The following is a 24,508-nucleotide window of genomic DNA, read 5'->3' on the forward strand; positions in this document are numbered from 1 at the left end:
TACCAGGGAATACTGAGATCAATTCAGAAACCTCTTTACAACAACCAAAAAACCGATCTTGAATGATCAACACCCACATTATTTCTAGGGGCAAGCAAGCAATTTTCCGTGACCTTTTATGATGTTTTTGTGGACAGCTCAACATCCAATACTTTGTCATTTGCTCCAAGTGTTCTTTCTGGTGAACATGCATCAGTTGTGATCAACAATGAAAGTAGGAGAAGAGAAACCCTTGGTGATCAAAGCTAAGTTGCAAATTGGGATGGGTCTGCTGTCAATGGGTGCCACACTAAATTAAACTGAGCTCACTTGAGCCCTGTAGATCCTATATCAATGGAAGCTTGATTACTTGAAAGGCTACCATCCTCTGTCTAACACAGTATTATGAAGTTGCTAAAGGGAATGAAATGCTAGTATTTCTCAAAGCAAGGGAGAGGGATATTTTGTCACCTACTGTTTTTCATGATGAAACAAGCAATTCTTTATGTTGCATGTCAATGTTGAGTAAAAGTGAAGTTTTTTGCTGTAATACACAGGAAATGACTCAATTCTTACCTTCCCAGTTGGTGAAGTTCTTGATTTCTCATTTGTGAGGTTCCATGGCTTTGCTTTTACGGATCCTACCTATGAATTACCAGTGAACAATGAAGACCTTGCGGAGAACCCTGACTTAAATGCTGCTACTTTTGGAAAGGTACATTCATTAGGGGTTGGTCCTAAAATTCCTAAGAGTGAGAGTTCAAAAGGCAAAAAAAAAAAGGAAAATTTTCTATAAGATCAGTTCTCTCTCAAAAGGTTCAAAAATCTTCCATAGGTATTGACCAAAATGAATCTGGGAAGATCATCTTGATCAAAGCCATTAGTGACATCTGCATTAACTCAATATTTTCTCAAGGTTGAGAATTCATCTAATATAGTAGTGTGGACCCGCGTTTTTCATGTGCATCCTATCTAATATGTAACCATAAACATTAGTGCACTTGCCATGAGAAACCATCTTGATAATCAAAATAAGTCATTCTTTTAATTAGGAGGTAGTGTGAACCATTTATGAATTGAGTGTGAACCATTTATCACCTTGCAAGGAACTTATGACTCAAATGTTCTTTGCAACTCCTAATACACCCAAATCACGTAGCAAGATATAAGGGCGTGAATACTCATATAACATTTAATATAAAAAGGATAGAAAGAGGGAATCAAAATCATAAATAAACAAATTTATTAATGAAACTATATTCCATTATGTCATGTCATGCTTTTAAAGGCTCTATTCTAACTGTTTCTTTGTTGTTGAAGACTATACAAGGTATTTACTTTGTGAAAAAGGAGATTTCTTTTGTATGATCCAATAAAGTGTTAAAAAAAAAAAGAAGAAAGAAAGAAACTTGATACAACTTCAAAAGATTTGGGAATTTCCAATCAAAAGCCAAATCTTATTCCCATGATATTTATTATTTTTTATATTGGGAATTTGGTTACATATATATTTATAGGTAGGTAGATTGAATTCACCTTTTCCACTTTCAATTATCAAGGAAGCTTCAATATATAAAAACCTTGAACTTGATTCTTTTAGTCTTTTGTACATCAAGCATATGCACAATGGTTTTCTAATTTACAATGAGTGGCTTCTAGAAAGTAGTATTACATGATTAAGATATTCTGCAAGAGCCCATATGGGAAAGATATTTCTGTAGGCAGAATAACTGATCATACAGTTATTTTTTAACACTCCAATGATGTCCTATAAAGAAAAAAAATGACATCAACTTCACCAAGCATGTCATCCCTAATATATACATTTTCAAGATAAAATATTACCAATTCAAATCTTATATACATTTACTTGTTGTGGGAAGTCTCCATCTTCCATTTGTGAATTAATTAGAAGCTTTGTTGCACGATGCAATGGGGTTGGGTCCCTTTCCTCCTATTTAGTTTAGATGTTAAAAATAACTTGATAAAAATATCTATTTAGTTATTGTCTTAACCTCATTATCTAAATTATAATATTAATTAATCTATCTTTATAATTTTAAAGATAAAACTTTCGACACATACTTGACCTACTTGTCCAGCTCTTATGAGAGCCAACATAGCCCATCTAGTGTGCACTAAATGTGATTTGTTCCCTTCAAGGTTTGTGTATACCTGCCCTCACACATTAGAGAAATGTTTACTATCATAAGACAAAATGAATCCAACAAATTTTAATAATAGAATTTTAAATTTTTTACGCATTCTCAAGTTTCATTGAGGAATTAGAAACTTTTATGAGTATATATGGATCAAATTTTTTTATGTTAGCAATTTCGAAATGATCATAGAAATCCAACCTAAAGTATGACCATTGAATTAGAGCTTTAATATTGATTAGATTTTCCTTTAATATGATGATTTAATTTTATATCCTTGGCTCAATCTTCTATTAGAAAACAAAGAAACAAATTGTTTCAAAGATGCTTAATCGATTTTCACTAATAAGAATACCTTGTCTTTGCATGAACGATAACTCTCTCCCCAACCACCTGAATGAAGTTGTTTGGATAGTAGGAAATCACAAGCTCTTCTAATGCTAGAGCAATTTTGATAGGTTCTACCACCAGCTAACAACCCCTTTACTCCAAACCATGTTCCATAGGTGTAGCAAACTCCCCATGACCCGTACCTAATTCAACACTTCAAATCTTATAAGATATATGGTTTCTAAGCAGAGATAATTATTTTTAGTTACTAATAAGTGCAAAGATGCAAATTTACTAGCACAATTAAAAAAAATACTAGTTTATTATACTTTTGAAAAAATTTATCTTGTTATAAGTTTATTCTACTTTTCCAAGGAACCTTGCTATAAGTAGAATCTATTATTTACTAGAAGTTAAAAAACAAACCATGAACCATCAACTTGTTGTATGTTCTCAATGAAGTTTATTGCTTTAGTAATACATGCTTCTATCTAATCCCTTCTATGTCTAGGATACAGTTTCAAGAATGATCGAAGGCCTTGAATTGCTGTTGAGGTGCATTCGACATACCTATATTGTTGATGAATATTAAAGTATCATTTCATTATTCTTAATCAATTACATTCAAAGAGAACAAGTAATAGTTCTTATCAAGATTATCATGTCTTAACAATTTAAGATAGTTATTTTCAAACCATTGCATTATTGATACTTGTCATGAAAGGCATTAATAGTTTGCAAGTAAGAGTGCCTTTAGCAGTGATTCTAGGAAGTGTTTCTAACATTTTTAACACTTAAAAATTTTATTCTTTCAAATATTGGAAAGGCTAGAAATACATTCTTGAATCACTGTCAAACGTACTTTAAATCAATAGAAATCTATGTTGAGCTTACTGATAATCTATCATGACATCTCCAAATATTTATGTTGGATTAATCATCTGTCAATAAAACAAGGTGCATGAATACTTCAAGAACTTATCCAATGTTTCAAATTTTGTGTGCATCCATGCATGCAAGTAAGACGCGATACTTCACCTCTAACCATGCATAAGACCTTGTTAGCTCATATGATGCAAATCCTCCATTGCTATTCTGTAATGTCAAAGAGGAATTAGACTACATGCCTAAGAGATACTCTACTCAATTAGCCATATCCAGTGCAAATTTCTAGATATATACAACTTGCAAATGGTATCAAATGAGGAATAAAACTTTTTAAATTTTGGTAACAAAATAGAAGTGAAGTGTTAATGGATAATATTCTTGAATGCAACCAAATTAAAAGAGAATGAAGAAGGTCATAGGAAACCAATGCCTAGTAATAGTCTGAGCAGTCTTTGAAGAATTACCATGCTAAGTAATGTTTAGATAGATAATTAGAAGTAGTATATACCTGTAAGGATAGTATAAAATTAACAGCATCAAATAACTGATCCACTACTATTGCTTCTCCCACCATGTTAGAAGACATCTATGATAATAGAACTGCTACCTACCAATGAACCAAATAGTTACACTTCATTATTATATTTGATGATAATTAGGAGCAAAAAATGGCTTCTTACCTTGGATTAATTAAATTAATCTACTCCTAAATCTTCTTACCTTTAAACCTTCTACTGTACAATCTGATACAGGCCAACCATTATCTAGAGTTGAGAAAGGCCATCCACCCTTAGAAATGTGGTGATACCATAAATTAAAATTTCCTAAGCTGTTTGACCTCACCTGCAACCAAATGTTAGTGCCATAAATTAGGAAAACATCCTCACAAGTGCTTGTTAGGAAAATATCTAGTGATAACGAAAATAAGGAATCAAGTTTATGTTTAAGATATATACTTGTGTGTTCTTAATGAAGTCATGTGCTTTCTTAAGCATCAAACTATATTCATCAACAAGGTTCGTAGCAAGAACTGCCTAAACAGTGAGAGCAACATCCCATAGTTGAGAACCGTTATAGCCCTGCACTCATGATTAAATATATTAACTAAGATTATGCTATCAAATTAATTTGTCTAGCTACCTCAAAATTAAAATTAATTTTGAGAGAAACGATTATTAAATAAGAACCTGCATTTTCATTCCATCCTCAGCCATCCAAAGATAATCTTTAATTCTTGAGAGATGGCACTTATATGCCATTGAATTTGGATCTTCCACCCAACAACAAAGCATGTTTAATACCTTCATGTGAACATAAAAAATAAAATGTTTTGAGTATTCTTGGTTGCTAAAAAATTATATAAAGATAAATAGCTACCTTAATATCTATCATCAAACTAAAGAAATTGTAGAGACATAATGAATAGAGGTTTATATAAAGTTACCTTATTGGCAGGTCCAAGGCAAATATACTGAGTATTTTCATCCTCATAATGAATGTGTTGCATTACGGTTCTTAGAGCTTTGTGTCTTGGCTTAGAGAAGGGCCAATGCATGAGAAAAGATTCATCCAGCTTGTGGAAAAAACCCCCAAAGGATGTCTTGTATTAACGGGTGTGGGTAGTATAAATCTTCCTACAATATCAATATTTAATCAAACATTATAACCATAGACCTTTAGCAAGCTAGTAATTAAATGGACAATCAAACTAATGGTTAGGATGAGAAATGAAGTTCAAACTTGAGCACATTGACTTCTAGGTTGTCTCCGATCAATTTGATGGTAGGGTTGTGAGTAAAGTTCTCTCCTTAGAGATAGAACCATCGCATTAATGGGGCCAACAAATCTCTTTCCATACAAATATGACATGGCTAGATACACCATCCTTGAATGACACCACATACGTCCTACATCATTCCTCAAAGTTCAATTTTCATTTACTTAGGAGTTATGACCAAGGATTATAATTTCAATTTTAATAGTTGAAATTTCAAATTTTGACATTAATAAAAATGGTTTTTGAGCCACAAAATTTTATTGATTTTTTAGCAATTCATCGCCGTTTTCTGTCAATTTTCAAAAATTTGTCTCTATTGATGATAAATTGACATCTCAACGATTTTTTTTTCATGCATCAAGAGTTGCACAATGCATTGTAATGCAAAATATTTTAAAAAGGAATGACTCAAACCTAAACCTAATTGTGTGGAATAGTGGCCTTTTACCATCAAGGCAAGTGTGCCCTTATTATAATTTTCAAATTATGTCATTATTTGTATTATATCTACGTAATTTCCAAATTTTATTTATTTGATTATCAAATATAAACTGCAATTAAATACAAGATAAACATAAATTGGAAAAAAATAATTATACATACATATTTTTTTTATATCCTTATTTTAGTATTAAATATATTTTCAAGTTTTGTTTATTATTACCGAATGTTACCAATTTTATTATACACATATTGTTATTTCAGTTAAACAATTTCAATATTTGTAAAATTATTTATTTTATCATTCTTTGAGTTTTTCTAATATTTTTACAAATTTTGATCAATTTTCTTCGGACCAATATGTTTTTTTTTCTGAATTTTTGTATAACATTTTCATATTTTTTAATAGTTTGATCCTTACTTATGACATCTATGTATGTATTATTGTCAAAGAATGAACTTTCTCTTCAACTAGTTCTTCAACTGAATTCTCTACACATGATGTTTCTAATAAAATGTTTGTAATTTTTTTTTAAAAAAAAAAAGTTAGAAAAGATTTGTATATGTTATCTTGCCAATGAACTCACATTGATAATTATTAATTATCAATACTAAAAGAGTATCATTTCTTATTGTCTAATGCTAAAGAATAGGAAGAAGAAAAACCTGGGTGCATAGGAATGAAGTAAGGAAGAAGCCATATCTCAAGGGGGTAGTGGGTTGTTTCCTTTCTAGTCAAATACACCAAGTACCTAGAAAAAGAAAAAAGAAAAATGATGATATTAATGATTTTTCCTCTATTTATATATGCTAAGCATACTTGAATCTAATAGAGTGAGCAATACTAGTTTTACCGAGAGCCACATTTTTCCCCATGAAGGAATGCATGTGATTCCATCAAGATCGAGAATCCATTTTCTTGCTTTGCCCATAGCTCCGTCTCCACCATCAGCTCCCTCTCCGAGAAACCTCAGTGTGATGTAAGAGAGAGTTGTACAAAACATGATGTTGTGGCCTTTTATATGTAGTCCCCAACCTCCATCTCTATTCTACATTCCATTAAAACTAGTTTAATCAATTCTTTTGCATGTATATGTGTACCCTTGCCATAAGTCTATTCATTAAAGGTTAGGCTGAGTAAGTACCCAACCCAAAACAACTTTTGATAAAAAAAATTATCTTTCATTATTACTTCTTACAACAAGAATTTATTAAAGCAAATCACCAATCAAGTGATGAAAAAAGACAATTAAATACCTGGTGATTATATAGGTAACGACACATCTCCTGTTGATGCTCAGATGATAAAATTGTATTTATAGCTCCCGTTACATATAATCCAATCACCTATCACATAATTGGATGTGGTAATATATAGGCTTTAATTTAATTAAGAAGCATGCTATTTGTATATCATATTCTTAGCTTCCAAAAATAAGCTTATAAAACATTATTAAAAGTTTGATATATAAGGTGGTAACCCATTGATGTTTTATGATATAAGGTCATATTTGGTACATGAGAACAATAAGGGGAATGAAAATTTTCTTTCCATTCTTAGTTCTCCTTCAATAGGAATAGATTTGGTGATTCCAATTTTTGTGTTTATATGTATATAGAAATGTAACATCGAAATAGTTACTTGTTTCCATCTCAATGTTAAGAAATTACGAAAATAAGAATGAGAAAAAAAAGTGATAATAATATCTATAAATATAGTTTAAAATAATATTTTATTTTCATTTAAAAAAAATGTCTTTGAGAGTTTTTTTTAAAACTAATAAAAAAACTATTTGGGCTTATGATTTAAAAACAAAATTGTTTTTAAAAATGAATACCATTGCTTGGTTCTTGTTCTTGAAAAACAATTTTTAAGAACAAAGTAATAAATTTAATAATTTTTAAAAATAATATTACCAATTATTAATTTTAAATTATTATTATTATTATTATTATTTATTTTTAACAAAATAAGTCAATTAGACTTTTATAAGATGTTAATATACATATATTTTATAACAAATATAATTTATGATTTTATTATAATATTATTATTCATATTTTATTTAAAATTATTTATTTTTTAAATTTATTTGTAATTAAAAAATATTTTTACTTTTAATAAAACTTGAATTAAATTTATTTTTTATTATTTAAATTGAATTTATTTCTTTTTACAAAATCAAAATAAAAAATTATTTTTAAAAACAGTTTATCCGAAAAAGTTTTTGATTTTTTAAATTTTGAATTTTTTTTTTAAATAACTTGCACTAAGGAATTAAAATGTCTCCTACTAGGAATGAGATGTTCATTCTCACTTCTCATCCCCAGATACCAAACATGTCACCCCTTAGAGCATTACTTAAAATTTAAGTTGTCACACCAAGTATTTATAGTATTTTTATTATAACATTGTCAATAATAAGACCAATTTTAGACTAAATGAATGGAACTTGTGGAGAAGCATTTCTTAAAAGAAAATTAAATTCTTAAATTGATCGATGTCAGTGCAATCTTACCAAGCCAGGTAGAAGAAACAAAGGGCCACCGTAGTCGTTAGGCCAATGGCCATCCTCAACCTGGAGGGTTGAGTAAAAACTAAGGGCTTTTCTTAATGTTGTTGCAACAGCTTCCTCACTTATTTCTTCTTCATCTCCTACTTTTATTGCTACAACTAGCTTCTTCCCACATGGCTTTTCCTTTGCAAGCTGCAAGTACGTTATAGAATGAAATCAGTAGTGAACTATTAAAGCTTTTGCACAATAACATGAACTTGGATAATTTTCAAACTCATTAATATTTGAAGAGAGACGAGTTGATGGAAATGGATAACTAGCTGACCATTTGATATTTAACAACATCAAGGGCCTCTTAATGATTGATTTTTCTTTGTATCGCATGATAGAATAGTTATTATAGTATTTACAAACGGTTTGATAGATTGAGAATAAATTTATTTTAAATAAAAATTATTAAACTACCAATTTTCCTAAAAGTTTAAATTTATAGGATTTAGATTTCAATATGAACTTGATTCATAATTTATTTTTAAATATAAATTATGAGACCTCTCGTTAAATCTAGTTTTGATATTATATTGAATTACCAATTTTCATAAAAGTTTAATCTTATAAGATTTGAGTTCAATATGTATATCATACTTCTTAACATAAATAAAAATAAAGTAAAAGATAAATAAATTAAACCCACCTGAAGTCTAATTAGGCAGAGCTATGCTTAGCTTGGAACCGATTTTTATAGAACTCATCACGTGCCTTTTCCACTTTAGCTTGCTCTTCTAATGTTCCATGATTTGGATCAAACTCCCAATATTGCCTACCAATGTGATTATTGGTGCTTTTGAGCCATGGATCATCACCTTGGGAAAGCCTAGGTTTCCACATACTCTTTTAACCTGCAATAAAGCTTATGATTAACTTAACCAAAGTGACCACCATTTTCTTACCAAACAATAAATTATCTGTAAGTAACGCAAATATTAGGACATCAAAAATAGTATAAATGCTTAACAAACTTAGTATATCCAATCTCATTTTGATCATTGACAAAGAATTTATTGAATATGCATGATATCTTCTAAGAAAAAAAGAGAGAAAAAGTAAATTTATGAATTGTGGAAACCTTTTAGAGTAAAGAAGTCTATGGAAAATAATGAGGTCGTTGCTTCTTAAATACACACACAATTGTATTATGAGTTTATATATATATATAGATCATTGTAATCATAAATTAATTAAATTATGGAAGTGATCATGTGATGTCATTTGTAATCACAAATTAATTAAATTATGTGAATGATCATGTGATGTCATTGGCAATCACAAATTAATTAAATTATGAAAATGATCGTGTGATGTCTTTGGCAATAGTATATCCCTATTGGACTTTGAGGAGATTGTGGGACCACATGACTTCATACATTTTTTCAAGTTATATTCCCTTATGCATTTTCAAAGTTGGCTACATAAATTTTCAAGATTAAGAGCCAAACCTAGCTATCAATAATTGCTTTATCAAATCTAAAGGTTAGATAAACGTAGGACAATAGGAATAAAGAATCAAACTTGAGTCATCTAGTAATGAAAAGTTTTATACCCTCTAAAATTAATCCATTTAATTCAAAAACTTGTGTTAAAGGGATTAACAATATTTATATATACACGAGGCAAATAGTGATAATATTATTCTCTTTTAATTAAATCATCTCTTTGATTTTTAATTTGATAAAAAGAATTACTAGGCATATTAGTACATTAGGATTGGAAGCAAACAAGAGTGTAGTATATAAGCACCAAAATCTATCATAACCTAGCACAATAATACAATTAGAGGTGGTATATATATCTTTAGGATTACAACTCAAATACTACATTTTTTTAGGTTTTATTTATGCTATTTTATTAAAACTAAGTTGTTGATATTTCACTCTTAACCATGTCTTATGCTTAACCCATAAGGGAGGAATCCTAATTCCTAAGGAGTCAAACTCCAATTGTCACCCACCTTGATGTTAATCCACTTAAGAAGAGTTTAATTGTAGCCTTTGTTTTTGCCTACACAATTGACTTTCATTCATAAGTCACTAATACAAATATGCACAATAATACAATTAGTGGTGGTAATTCATGTTGATGGATTGTGTTCATATCGGGTCAAAACTCAAATACTAAATTAATTAAAACACGATACACATAATAATCAAGTTAAAAATATAAACCAAAATAGGACTTAATCCCTTTATCCAAAGCTCAGAATGTCATAAATGGGTCTTTTGTACCAAGCCAAACCCGGCAATGTTGAATGGTATAAAGCTTGCTTTGTGCCAATATAGATTTTCATGCTACTCTCAATCCAATCATAAAGGCCACTAGTAATTTCCTTGTCTCATGACTCTTATCCCATTACTATCTGTGTGAAATGGCATCTTCGTCAACTTAAAGCCAATAATGCAATATTCTTGCAAGGCCCTCCCGCTAAAGACATTTATATGCACTAGCTGCCTGGTCTTGTCGGCCAAAACAATCCTAAACATATTCATAAATTTAATATAAATAAAAAATCTATTTATATTATTTTTAAAAAAATAATAATTTTAAAAACAAAACAAAGAAAGGGTAGTTCCTAGTCCTGTAGATTAAAAAAAAAAAAATTGTAAATGATGTTCAGTGTATGGGTGGATGTGAGAGAGTGATGGAATTAAGTACTCAATCATGAATGTTGCTGTAGAGTGATGAAGAATCTTGTTGTAGAGTGTCCCATGCTGAGGTGTGATTATACATGCTTGTCCTAAAATTAAGTGTTAAGTCAAAATCAATTTGACGGAATCCCAATTAACTTTACAAGATTATTATGTTTTTGTCTGTAGCTGGGACATCCATGTGTGTGGCGTCTACCAACTTGTTTATTCAACTCCAAAACCATTCATCGCTTTCACTCTGATTTTCTTAAAGTTTGGTCTACAGAGTATTCAAATATGTTTATTTTTTTATATTCTATAAATAAGTAGCAATATTAAAAATATCAACAAGATTTATTTAATCTTTTAAATATAAAAAAATATAATTAAAAAACCTTTTATTTTCAGTTTTTAAAAATTATGAAAATAAAAGTTCATTCAAATGACATGTATTTCCACTCTCTATTTTCAAAATAAAAATATTTTTAATGTTTTAGAAAATGAAATTTAAAATTAACAAAAGTACAACAATCAACTTTTTTTTATATATGAATATTTCTTTTTTCTCAAAATAAAAACCACAAAAAAGTGATATTCTTAGAATATTCAAAGTTATTTAGTTGTTCACCTTGAGCTCAAATTTTATTAGTTATTTATACATATATATTGAGTTCATTTTAATTATAGAACCCTTTTTATTTGAGAGAGAGTCAACCATTATAAATGTTATGTGAGCATATCTTCATTCCAATTCATATTTATTTCCTATCAAAATCTTTTTATGCACAAGTTATGTTTGGTTTCCAAAAATTATGAAGAAAAATATAAGGGTAAAAATTAGAGAGGAAAAATAAATAAAAAATTAAAAATATTTAAAGTTAATAAATTATTTTTTATATGTTAGTTCATTTCATTTATCCTAACTCTTCTATATAAAGATCAAACAATTTGAAATTGTTTGATCCTTAATTGAGTTCAACCCTTTGGGCAACCACTACAATGCCTTCCGATCTCAAGATTTCTGCAAAAAGTTGTGTTCGGATATATTCTAAGTAGACCTCTTCGAAAATCAAATTAGATTATGCATGTGATAGAATTTTTTAAGAGAGTTTTTCATATTTGTATTATTTGTCATTCTTCTGTTTTATAGGGTTGAATTTTGTAATTAGTTTTAAGCTGTTTTCAAACTCCATAGATTTGCTCGGATAAGCTTGGCCTAATAGGCTTAAACATGCAAACTCTACTCAAAGCGGGGTGTCTATCAGATAGACTCATTGTCCAAGGTGCCCACAAAAATAATATAAATTTTTAATTAATTTTATTTATATTTGATTTTTTTTAATATTTTTCATAGTAAAATCAAATATGAAAAAATTATTTTTAAATATTTTTCTTTCTTTCTTAGTATTTTCTAGGAATTTAACTAATTTTAATTATATTTAATTTTTTTTCTTTTTTATAGTAAAATCAAACATAAGAAATTTATTTCCTCTAGTATTTTTTTCTTTTCTCATTATTTTCTTGTAGTCAAACATAATTATAAAAAAATGATTTATTATGTAACATAACAAATTAAATATAATTGAATATTTTAAATCATTTAATATTTATATAGATGAGGAAAAATAAATTAAATAAGTTTAAGGAAATGTATAAAAATAATTCATTAACTTCAAATATTTTTATTTTCTCTCGTTTCTTTTTCTTTTTATTTTTGAAAACAAAACACAGCCTTACTATGTAAATAAATAAAATAAAATAAAATAATTATTAAAAAAAAAAACCTGTAAAAATAAGCAAATAAGGGGAACAAAAAGGAAAGGGGAAAAAGTTCTACCATTTGCATGACTTATTCAATTAATTAGTTGAGATTGAACTTCATAAGTTGAACTGTAGAACTCACATGTTAGAAATTGGTGACGTGTACCATTACTGTCCCCTTTTTTGTTTGTGAGTGCTTATTTTACTTGATGGAAAACTATACCACCCGATTGTTCTCAAAAATTTAATTTCTTATCATTATTTTTATATGATTTTCCAAGATGTAATGATTGTGTAACGTTCAATCTCTTTTGTGTGTTTGAATGTTAAGGGGTCTATTGATTTTTTAATAATATTTAAATACTATTTTGTATTTATTGATATCTAAATTATTATTATTAAATGTTGAATCTTTTTTTTTTTTTTTTTTACGCTAAAAGCAGTTTTTAATTGTAGATGCTTAGAAAAATGATTTTTTTTTCATAGTTAAGATAAAGATATTTGAAAATTAATACCCAAATGATTCAAATTTATACTTTTGTTACTATATATAATTAAGAGAAAATATTTTAAAATTGATAGTTAAAAAAATAGTAATTAAACATATTTTCATACTTTTTTTTTTTAAAAAAAGCTCTAAATGAATTTCTGATTTTTGAGTAAATAAAATGGTTCCTTTATTATTTTATACAAAACTAAACTAACAAAATGATGATTTTTAAGTCAATAGCCAAATTGATGGTTTAACTTTGTCTTACCTCCCTTCATCTTTTACTGTATAAATTTTAATTTAATAAATTATCTTTATATCTTACTTTAAATCTATTTTGATTTGTTTATATAAAAATTAAAGAATTTTAAAATGTATAATTTTTAATTATTTTAAACTTTTTATAATGTTTTTTTTTCTCTTTTCCTCAACCAAACATAATCTTAGGTTCCCTCAACTATAGAACTTGTTCAAGTGAAAGAAAAAAAAAACTATCTAAATAGCATTGAATAGTGAAAAACTATTTCAACAATAAATTTTGTCTACCAATGTGCTTTTCAAAGAGAAATGTAGAGAAAGAGAATTTATTCTCTTTATGCTTCTTTCAAAGAACTCTGACAAGAAAAGAAATTTATCTATTTCGGCAGACTTCAAGAAGATATCCACTATCCAAGTTTTGATTGCAGATTTCAAAACCTTTCAAGCACGCAGATTTCAACCGATTTCATTTTTGCCCACTTCATCTATAAATAGAGATGCAACCATCATCACAAAGCAAGACGAGCAAAACGAAGATCAGAGCCTTCAAGAGTGCTCTCTAAAATTTTCTCTTAACTTTTGTAATCTCTCTCCTTTCAAAAATATATTCATTTGTATTCATCTCTTTGTTGTCAGCAACTTTATACTCAAGTTCAACTCTATAATCAAGGTATAATTTTTCAATATAAAAGTTTTATTTTGAGATCAATTTATTTGTTCTTATGTTCAATTTGCAATAAATTAGACAAAATTAGACATTAATTATTTCTATTTTTATACTTGGAGTTCATAGACAAAATTAATCTCTTGTTTGCGTGAACAGTTGTATGTCTTGGGTGTGAATAGTATCAGAGCCACGTTATGTTTAAGAACTGAGTGGTATTACAAGTTGGAACAGTCTTTAATCACTAATTTAGTCCTGACTTAGTTTGAATTGAATTTTTTGTGAATGACTTGGTGAGCTTAGATAGAGGTGTTTATAGGTAAAATGAGCGTAAGTCCCATGCTGATTCGCTTGTGCTGGTCCATGTTCAGGAAATTATTTGAATTGATTAAGGATAAGATTGCGATTATTTTCTATGATAATGAGTAATATTATAAAGAGATTAAGTGGATCTAGTTCTTCTAGATCTCTTAGGTCCCATGATAGTTCTGCATCTTCATAAGATAATTCTACATATAATCTAGCCAGTTCTTCATATGAGTTAAATAGATTTGCAAATTCATTAGCCGCATCATCATATAGTAATAACATAAAATTTAATAATTCAAAATTAGATGAAGAAATGATTCAAATTGAAAAGCAAATAAAAAAGTTATCAAATATGTCAAGCTTTGTTTAAAAAATTCCTCTTTTTGAAATAAGATTATGAGTCAACTATTTTCTCTCATCCTGATAAACTTCCTTTAAACATAAATATTATCAGAAGAAGACATGTTAAAAGAAATTGTAGACCCTCCATTTTGTCCTACTAGCACATGTCCTATTACGTGTTCATTCGGTCCTTTACAATAATTTCTTGGTGGCCCATTAGACACTACCTTGGAGACTTTGCTTGAGGGACTCATCTGATCCCATTGTGATTCTGGGCAGCCTTAATTTAGACTTAGGTTTTTTCCTTCCTTGTTAGGATAACTTCTAGATGCATTTGGTCCATTAGGCACCATCCTAGGCCCATTTAGATACACTTGGCCCATCAGGCACCATCTTAGACCCACCTAGGCACCCTAGGTCCATTTAGATGCACTTGGCCTATTATGGACCACCTTGGGCCCACCTAGGCACCCTAGGCCCATTTAGATGCACTTGACCCATTAGGGACCATCTTAGGCCCATCTAAGCACCCTAGGCCCATTTAGATGCACTTGGCCCATTAGGCACCACCTCATGCCCACTTAGGCACCCTAGGCCCATTTAGATACACTTGACACGTTAGGCACCACTTTAGACCCACTTAGGCACCCTAAGCCCATTTAGATATACTTGGTCCATTAAGTACCATCTTAAGCCCACTTAGGCACCTCAGGCCCATTTAGGCTCATCTAGACACACTTTATCCTACTTAAGTCACCTTTCAAGTAATTTTTGCATGTTTGCATGGCTAGTATGGATTGCATTTTTGTGTGGTTTGCATGGTTGCATGGCATTCTTGCATGGCCTACATGATATTGGATTGCATTTCTTTCTTACATGATATTTATTTTTTATTTTTTATTTTTTAATGATTTTTATTTTATAATTTTCTAAAATACCTTTTATTCATTTATTAAATATAATAATTTTATGTTTTTATAGGAAACTTACCAAAGAGGTTTGGCATAGAAAAAAAGAAGAAAGGCAACATGTATATGGATATAATGAGAGCTTTGTTAAGAGAAGGAATCAGTCCGATGAGCATGAACGTCATTTTTCTTTCTGAAAGGAAAATTACCAAAGCTGGTTTTTGGCAAGTGAAAAGAAGAAAATGTAGCGTGAAACTTACCAAAGAGGTTCGACATAGAAAAAAAGGAAAAAATGCAACATGTATATGGATGAAAAGGAAACTTAGTGGGAGGAATCAGTCGGGTGAGCATGAACGCCATTTGTCTTTTTGAAAGGAAAATTACCAAAGCTGGTTTTTGGCAAGTGAAAAGAAGAAAATGCAGCGGGTATGTGTAGGAAAAGAGAGGTGGTGTTCAGGGAACGGGGGGAAAAATTTTGAGCGTGCATGAAAAGGAGGCTTAGGGGGAGGATGATTCAAGGCAGAAGGGAAATGATCGACGGAGTCTACATTGGTGCGCAATTAGCAGTACCAGAACTAGAAGGGGGGAGCGTTCTAATCCTGAGACGGAGAGACCATTTTTTTAAGAAAAACATCTTCATGTCCACAGGGGAAATGGGACTTCTCCTGGCTGGTTTTAGGGGTTTTAGAAGGATAGTGATTCTTAGGGCTAGGCAAAAAGGGTACAGAACCTAGTTGGAAGCAGATGAGAAATGAACTATTGGTTTGGCTGATTTTGAGGAATAAACAGAGCACTTGAAGCCAAGCGAGTTTGGCTTAAGACTTAAGAGAAGACAACCCGCATAAGAATGGAGAGAGAAAGAGGCTCTCTCAACTCTCGAAGTCTCAACACCACATATCATATAAGTGAAACGCAAAGGCCTTTTTTTTGTTCTCTCTACGTTAGTTTGATTTTTTTTCTCTAGTTTCTGCATGCATGTCGATTGTAGATCGAATTCGAAGCTGGGGCGCCGAACCTACCTTGATCGATGCCTAAAGAGATGTGATTTCTAGGAGTTTTTCGAATCTTTCTACCGTTTACGGCATCGAATCTGTGAAGCGTCACCTTGTTTTGGTCAATTCTGATACGGGTTTTGGGTTGGGAATTTCGCACATGAAGGGTTCATTGGATTGAACCAAGGTCGTGGTCCAGCACTTACCGTCGACGATTTCGAAGGCCGCGTTTTGGAACAAATCGATACTGTCTTCAAGGGACCGCCTCCACTGCCCATTTTCCTTCACAAATCCTTCTCTATCTATTTCTCTCTCTCTTATTCCCACAGAACCCCTGTTTTCTTTCTCATCTGTATTTCGGGTTCTGAAAGTAAGCATTCATACAGAGAAAGAGAAACCATGGGTAGGTTTGTAAAATATGTAGAGTCAAAGGAAGAGCTCGATAATGTGGTTCGCCGAGGTGCTCTTGTTATCCTCCATTTTTGGGCCTCATGATGTGAAGCTTCCAAGCATATGGATCAAGTCTTCTCCCATCTCTCTACCGACTTCCCTCATGCCATTTTCTTCAGGGTCGAAGCTGAAGAGCAACCTGTGATTTTTGAGGTTTATTCAGTTTCTGTTGTGCCATATTTTATCTTCTTTAAGGATGGTAAGACTGTTGATACAATGTAGGGTGCAGATCCATCTAGTTTGGCCAACAAAATTGTTAAAATTGTTTGGTCAATTAACCCTTGGGAAGCTGCAGCACCCGCCAGCCTTGGGATGGCTGCTGGGCCCACCGTCCTTGAAACAGTCAAAGAGTGGAAAGTCAATTGCCATCAGGTCTAAGTGATACACTAAAAACCCGTCTCCAAAAGCTAATTGAGACACAACCAGTCATGTTTATCATGAAATGAAGCCTAGAAGAGACCAAGTGTGGATTTAGCCGAAAAGTTGTTGAAATTTTGAAGGAAGAAAAGGTCAAATTTGGGAGCTTCAATATTCTGCTGGAGAATAAGGTACGCGAGGGGTTGAAAAAGTTCTCCAATTGGCCAACATTTACTCAGCTCTACTGTAAGGGAGAGTAGCAAGGACTTTGGACAGCAGATTGTGGTTGTTGTTGACGTCGATGAAGTTCTTGGCAACTTTGTATCAGTTCTGAATAGATTTATTGTTGATCGCTACTCTTTGAAGCATTCAGTTTCGGAATACCATGTATACGATTTCTTCAAGATATGGAACTGTTCAAGAGATGAAGCTGATATTCGTGTTCATGAGTTCTTTAAGACCTCATATTTCAAGACAAGGATCCATTCAATCCTAGGTACTCAACAGGCTCTATGCAAATTATCAAGATTTTGTAACCTATCAATTGTGACGTCTCGACAAATTGCAATCAAAGACCACACAATTGAGTGGATTGAGAAACATTATCCTGGACTGTTCCAGTTGGCAACCATTTTGCTTTATATGGAGAGTCTAGACCAAAGTTAGAAATTTGTAGGTCCTTGGGAGCAAAGGTTGTGATAGATGACAACCCAAGATATGCCATTGTCTACGCTCTATGTATTAGAGTTATTCCATGAGGAGCATCACCTGTCTTCTACGGAATTCTCTTCACCATGCATCGAGTTTTCATCCACACGGCTGCAGATTTCGGGAGACTATCCAAGACAGTTTTCTCTAGACAGCTACACACCATTATGGGTCATTTCATAGCACGCATATCCGGTTAGGTAAGTTAAAATCTTTCTTCTTTTTTTTTTTATAGAATTTTTTAGTTTTGATTGATCTTATCTTAGTTTATTGATTTTTTTTTTTTTTTAGAATTTTTAGTTATTAATTTAATAGATCCATGTTATTCAAGTTTTCAAATTGTTAGTTTCAGTTTTAATTTTTTTTTAATTGGAACGAAAGTTAGTGAGTTTATATTTTAGTTTTGATTTTTAATTGGAATGGAAGTTAGAGATATTTTAGTTTATATTCTAGAGTTTAGATTTTAGTTTTAATTTTTTATTAGATTGAAAGTTAGAACTTTTTTATTTAATTTTTTTGTTGAGTGAATAAAAAATAAAAATTTTGTTTAGGAATGTTTAGTTAATTAATTTAGTGAATCTCGAGTTTGTGTTTGTGTGTTTAGTTGATCATATGCTAGTTCTCGATTTGTTATTCTCAATTCAGGCATTTCTTGAATCCTAGTTGTTAATTCTTGATGAATACTTTCATTAACTTGTTTGATCTAAGTTTTAATAGTTTATTGTTTTGGTAATCTCTTGTCAAATTTACTTTTCAGAGGTCATTGGAAAATAATGAAGATTGACCTCCATTCTCACCACTTCAGTTTGCTCGGTAGTAAAAAATTTTACTTTGTGATTTCATTTTCTTTTGTTTTGCCTGGTATTTTGTTTCTTATGTTTTGTTGTTTTCAAATTAATTTCTTTATTTTAAAACAAAACACTTTTCTCAAAAGATCCCTTTGAAAATTCATTTAGAGCCTTTAGAGTCAAAATCTCATTTTTTCTTAAATAACATGCAACCATGTCTTGATTGGTTCGCATCTTTCTCAGTTTTCAATAAAAATTATGGTTTTGAGTAAAACACGTGTTAGCCCAAGGGTTCTCTTAATCGGGTTTTGATGATAACAAACCATAGTTAAGTGACTAATTGGTTTAATGGTTAAGAATATTAGGAATAAACTTGAAAATTCATCAAATTACCATATGGATACAAGATCGAGACTTTTGGAAGACTTGTGATCATAGGAAACGAATGTAAGATGAATGCATGGGTGCACTTAAGTTTTTCATACCATTTCATGCATATTTGAAAACTTGGTTTATCCTTTAAACTTTCAATTTCATTAAAAACCGAGTTTTATCAAATATACCTTAGGCAAAATGTTTTAAAATTGGCATAATAATTCACCTAAAGACCTTGCCTAAGTGTTAGAAAAGAAAGAAATTGAAAAAGATAGGTTTTCGGGATCAAAAGGCTCAACCGGTCGAGGCTATGGCCAATCGGCTCAACCGATCGAGGCCATAGCCAATCGGCTCAACCGGTTAGGGAACCGGTCGACCGGTTGCCCTTGTCCGGTCGAGACAACGGTAATCTGTCAAAGCATTAAATGCTCCAACGGCTAGTAATCCGATCGACCCCCATCTTGACCGATCAAGGTTACCTTTTGCTATTTTTGGCTCCCGAGCTTAGAAACCTAAAGTAAATTTACTTTTTAGTTTTATTTAAAATTTATAACATTATTTTTATCTAATTTTTTTGTGGTATTTGAAATGCAATTATTTTTTATGTTTTAAAAATTAAATTTACATTTATAGGAATTCAGTTTAATTTAAAAAAAATCTATTACTATATATAAGATTTTATTTTTATTTTTTTGAAATTTGATGATATAATACATAAGATGTTTTTGTGGGAAATTTGAGTGGGGACATTACTAGATCTACCATGCCTTGTCTAACTATATATAATTTGGCTTTTTATTTTTTATTTTATCTTTTTGGAATTTGATAGGATAATACATAAGCATCCTAGGTATGTTTGTTTTGAAAATCTTTTCAAAATTATTGACTAAATTACTTGGGTTTTAGGTATAAAAAGGGTTTGAAAATCTTATTTAGGTGTGTTAAATAGAAAATTATAAGAAAATCTATACATGTCATTGTTTCCTCTTGTTCAAAAACTTTAAAAATTATGATCAAGTTTGAAAAATCTTGAACGTTTATTTAGAAAGAAAAAACAAATATCAAGAAGTAACTGAGTTATCAAACCTCCATATGGTTTTAAGGTTATTTATTAAGGAGTATAGGGAAGTGTTGCATCGTGGATATGATAAATACATATAGGTGTTGGTCATTATAAAAATTGCAAGAAGAATTCAAGTAAAAAAAAATTAATTACTATTATTTTAAGGTTGAAAGTGTTTTTTAAAAACATGGTTAAACTAACTCTAAATCTCAATAATCAACCAAAATAATAATTGACTCAAATATAATAAGACCAAAATTTTTAAATTTAAGATATTCCAATTAGGTATAGAAAACATGACAAATACCTATTCGCAGTTCCTCGATCAAGAATATAGGTGATACATTAACATGTTAAGTTATCATTTGCTAACCTCCATTATCACCCCAATTAAGAGTTCTCCATATAAAATGGAATTTGTAGATGAATTTTAAAATTAAACTCAATTTTGGCTTATATGACTAATTCTTTGGATTGAAGAGATTGTTTCATATTCTTACCAATTTTTAGTTTGTTTGCATCAGATAGGGGGAGTTTTATTAGAAAATATGCAATGTTAAAGCATCAAAATGCTAGAACTTGAAACTAGCCTAAGATGGTATAGCAAAAAAATCAATGATATTGGTAGAATTATTGGTTCAAATATCACATATGGGGAAAATGAAAAAAATGGATGAGAAGTCGGTACACCTAGTTTTTTGGCTGAAAATATGGAAGAAAAAAAAAATCAAGTCTTATGTTAAAAAAAAGAGGAAAATTTAGGGATCACAAAAGATCTAACTACCAATATAACATATCACCAAATATTTGTCATTTATTAGTGATTTTTTGAAAAAAAAAAAAAAACCCCAACGTTATCCTTTATTTTAATTTTTTAAGATAAAGTTATTGACAAATAACTAAAATATAAAAAAAAAAAATTATAAAAGATCAGTTTTTAATATTTTTATAAAATATAAGTTTTACATAAAAAATAATTTGATAAGATAAATTATAAATACAATTTTCAATCATTTTAATAATTTAAATAAAGTTACAAAAAAAATTGTCGGGAGACTTTTAAAATGGACTTTCAAATAAAATTATATAACATCCTATTTAAAATTTTGAATGATTTAATTTTTGTCTTCAAAATATAATAAAAAATATTCAATAAAATTAATAATTTTGTTGAGATATTTTAATTTTTTAAATAAATGAATATAAATATATTGATTTTTTTTAATAGTTTTAGTAAAACAAAATTTTGAATCATTTTAATTAGCTATATATATATATATGTGTGTGTGTGTGTGTGTGTGTGTGTGTGTGTGTGTGTGTGTGTGTGTAGCTTATTTTGGCTTCTAAGCTAAATAATGTATTGCACGATCAGGCTTGACAACTCCACCTCTCCATCATCTTCCTGTCATTAGATTGAAGTAAATCCTCATCTCCAGCCACCCCCTCCTCTCTCCTTTATGCTTGTCCATGTCTACTCTACATTATGATTATGAGTCTTTCAAATAAACAATTTTGACAACATCTCTTAACCATTCCCCATTCCCCATTTGATCTTCATCGGAGCAAATTTAAGATTGTAAGAAAGAGGGGTGCAACCTTGAACACAACATAAGTAGCATAAGTGGTATTTGGGGACAATATAAGTTTTTTTCTTCATGATATGGTGTGGTTTGGAATGGGATGGTTTTTATCAAAGATTCAATAATATTATAGTTGAGTTTGAATGATGTGTAATAAAGTGGAAATGGATCATTTAATATGAGGTGAAAATTAGTTTTAAGTGTATGAAAGAAATATTTTTACTAAAAGCTTGAAATATTCACTACTTAAAAAGAATAATTTTCATGAATTTGAATTTAAATATAACCTCTAATGAACTAAACCACTCCTTATTAGAAATTTTAATGAAATGTATTTTTATCGAAAAAGAAAAATATAACATTTTTTTTTTTTTAAGGTGAAGGTTATTTTTTGCAAAATGGGATCATATTTTGACCTTTTTATCCCTACATGAGATGTGGTAATTGTATTTTACTAAAAATGGTTTTTTAATTAAGTGGAGTTAAGTTTTGGGGAAAAAAAATAGGGGAAAGAAAAGGATTAACTTCAATTATTCAATAAGTAGTAGTGATTAAGTAATTATAGTAATTTAAGTTAAATTAAATAAATACATGAAAAGTTTGGCACAAAAATTAAGGTGACTGCAGTCAAAATAGGAGAGCACAAGTAATAATTTATAGGTAAATGGACTCAAATTACTGGAAAAAAAAATGTTCTTTATTATAGAAGAAAAGTGTTGTTTATGATAGGAAAAAACATACTTATATGGTCATTTTGATTCAAAATATATGCATATGGGCAATTACAATAGGCAACAATAGTAGAAAATGGACAATTTTAATACTAAAACCTAAGTATTCAACAGTACTAATAATAGCTCAAAAGTAACATATACAACTCATTCGGAATTATTAAACTATCCAATTCACATGCTTCAAATAAGCTTAAATTGAAGCCAAGTTTGATGCAAAGAGATATAGCCATGTTAATGATGCCCCGTGACAGAACAATGGTTGCATCTTCTTGCAACTTTTCCTCTTCCAAGAATCCATAAATTCAATCAAGTGAAACCTTTGTCTGAGCCATCATCGAGACCAAGTCACGGTCTTGAAAAAGGATTCAGAAAGTGGCCAGAGTAGGAAGAACACCTCTTGTTGTGAGTTGACCACACCTAATAAGATTGAAGAACCAAAGGTGATGGTAGTAACAAAAATTGGGTGAGCTCCAGAAAATGAATGTAACAAAAACTAGCAAGCAGAGAGCTTTTCGGAGCCACTGGAGCTTGTTCTGAAGGTTTTCTCTTGAGAGTTAAGGAACTCATGGCCCATCTAAGTAAGCTAGCATTTCCTGGCATTGATGAGGTTTACAACCCCATGGATTCCTCCAACTTCTGGATTTGGTTCAAGCAAGATGATCTAAGTTAACATGACATATGGAGCAATCCTAGCACAATGGATAGGAAATCCAGTGTGGAATTTTAAAGGTCCTCCAAATTTCAATGTTTTCATGGCATAATCCAAAAATTGGTGTACGGATACTTCCCACTGGCATCAGGTTGCATCTTCTGTATTTGAGTTTTAGCATAATCAAAGGGTAAACTAAATGTTGAAGCAAAGAACCCCGAAATAGCATTGGGTCCCATTGTAGTACTAGCTTTACCCAAACCATGGAAATCCTTGAAAAACTCAACACTTTAATCATAGGATGCAAGCATCTTCATGTTCAATGTCATTGCTCGCACTGCAGTAAGACCTATGCCTTGCCAAAGTGCTAGAACCCATTCATCTGCAACAATATAGTGCATGGAAAGCATTTTTGTAATTCTGGCATCTAGCAGCAGGTAAAGTGGCATCAGCTTGCATACGAATGAGTGATGAATCTGGAGGACTACCAACAGTTGCTCGAATAGCTCCAGTAGTCACACCACAAAGAGCTTTCTCATACAGAGGTAATGGTTTTCCATCATTAGCAGCAACAACTTTATTAGTCAGGACCTTGAACGATCCAAGTCTTACAATTGTATATGTAGCTTTCCTAAGCAACCCAGCAGACAGTCCCTTGTGGAAGGCTTTAATGCCCTTATTTTGAAGCATTGTTTTAGTAATACAATTATTTGCATCCCAGGATCAAGCTTGTCAAGAAAGACAACTTCCATTGCATTTCCATGGCAGCCCAAGGTATTGCAATGCTTCATTCTAGTAGATTAGCCTTGGTGTCTCACCCATAGGCTGGTTTCAAGATAGATCAATAGTTTTTAGTTTGGGAATCTTCAAGCAGTAGGGTTCCTGGAGATGCAATAACTAGTCGTCTAGGACTGCGATTCCTACCAACAAATCTTTCCACACCAGAAGTTGTATGAACTGATCTGCCGGAGGGATCATGCACCACTTCCACTGATATTTGACTTGTCATCTAAGCAAGAATGGTTAGATGAAACCATGTTTGATGATTACTCACTGATTTATTCCGAAAAAAGCAGGTTTTTTCTTATCAAAAGGAAGTTGTAGTTTGCCCTCTTAGAATTTTGAAAGTGCACAAGTATCAATTATGAGCATATATAGCTTTGCAGGCTAGTTCAATTGTGCTAGCAAATGAAGCAGAGCTCTATTGCCAAGGACAAGATCACTGCATCTGAAATCTCATGATGCCACCAGTAAGCTTGTTGTCCTTTTGAAACCCAGAGCAGATCTCTTCAAGAATTAGACCAGGGGA

The 24,508-nt window shown here is 30.8% G+C and overlaps 2 pseudogenes; both read right to left on the reverse strand.

Annotated features, from left to right (window-relative positions):
• Positions 1–1,618: 1,618 nt before the first annotated feature.
• On the reverse strand, positions 1,619–8,978 carry LOC100256506 (cycloartenol synthase 2-like; annotated as a pseudogene).
• Positions 8,979–23,075: 14,097 nt separating this feature from the next.
• LOC100266797 (mitochondrial dicarboxylate/tricarboxylate transporter DTC-like) lies at positions 23,076–23,999 on the reverse strand (annotated as a pseudogene).
• Positions 24,000–24,508: the final 509 nt, after the last annotated feature.

The sequence above is a fragment of the Vitis vinifera genome, chromosome 10, assembly GCF_030704535.1.
Source record: "Vitis vinifera cultivar Pinot Noir 40024 chromosome 10, ASM3070453v1".
Lineage (NCBI taxonomy): Eukaryota > Viridiplantae > Streptophyta > Magnoliopsida > Vitales > Vitaceae > Vitis > Vitis vinifera.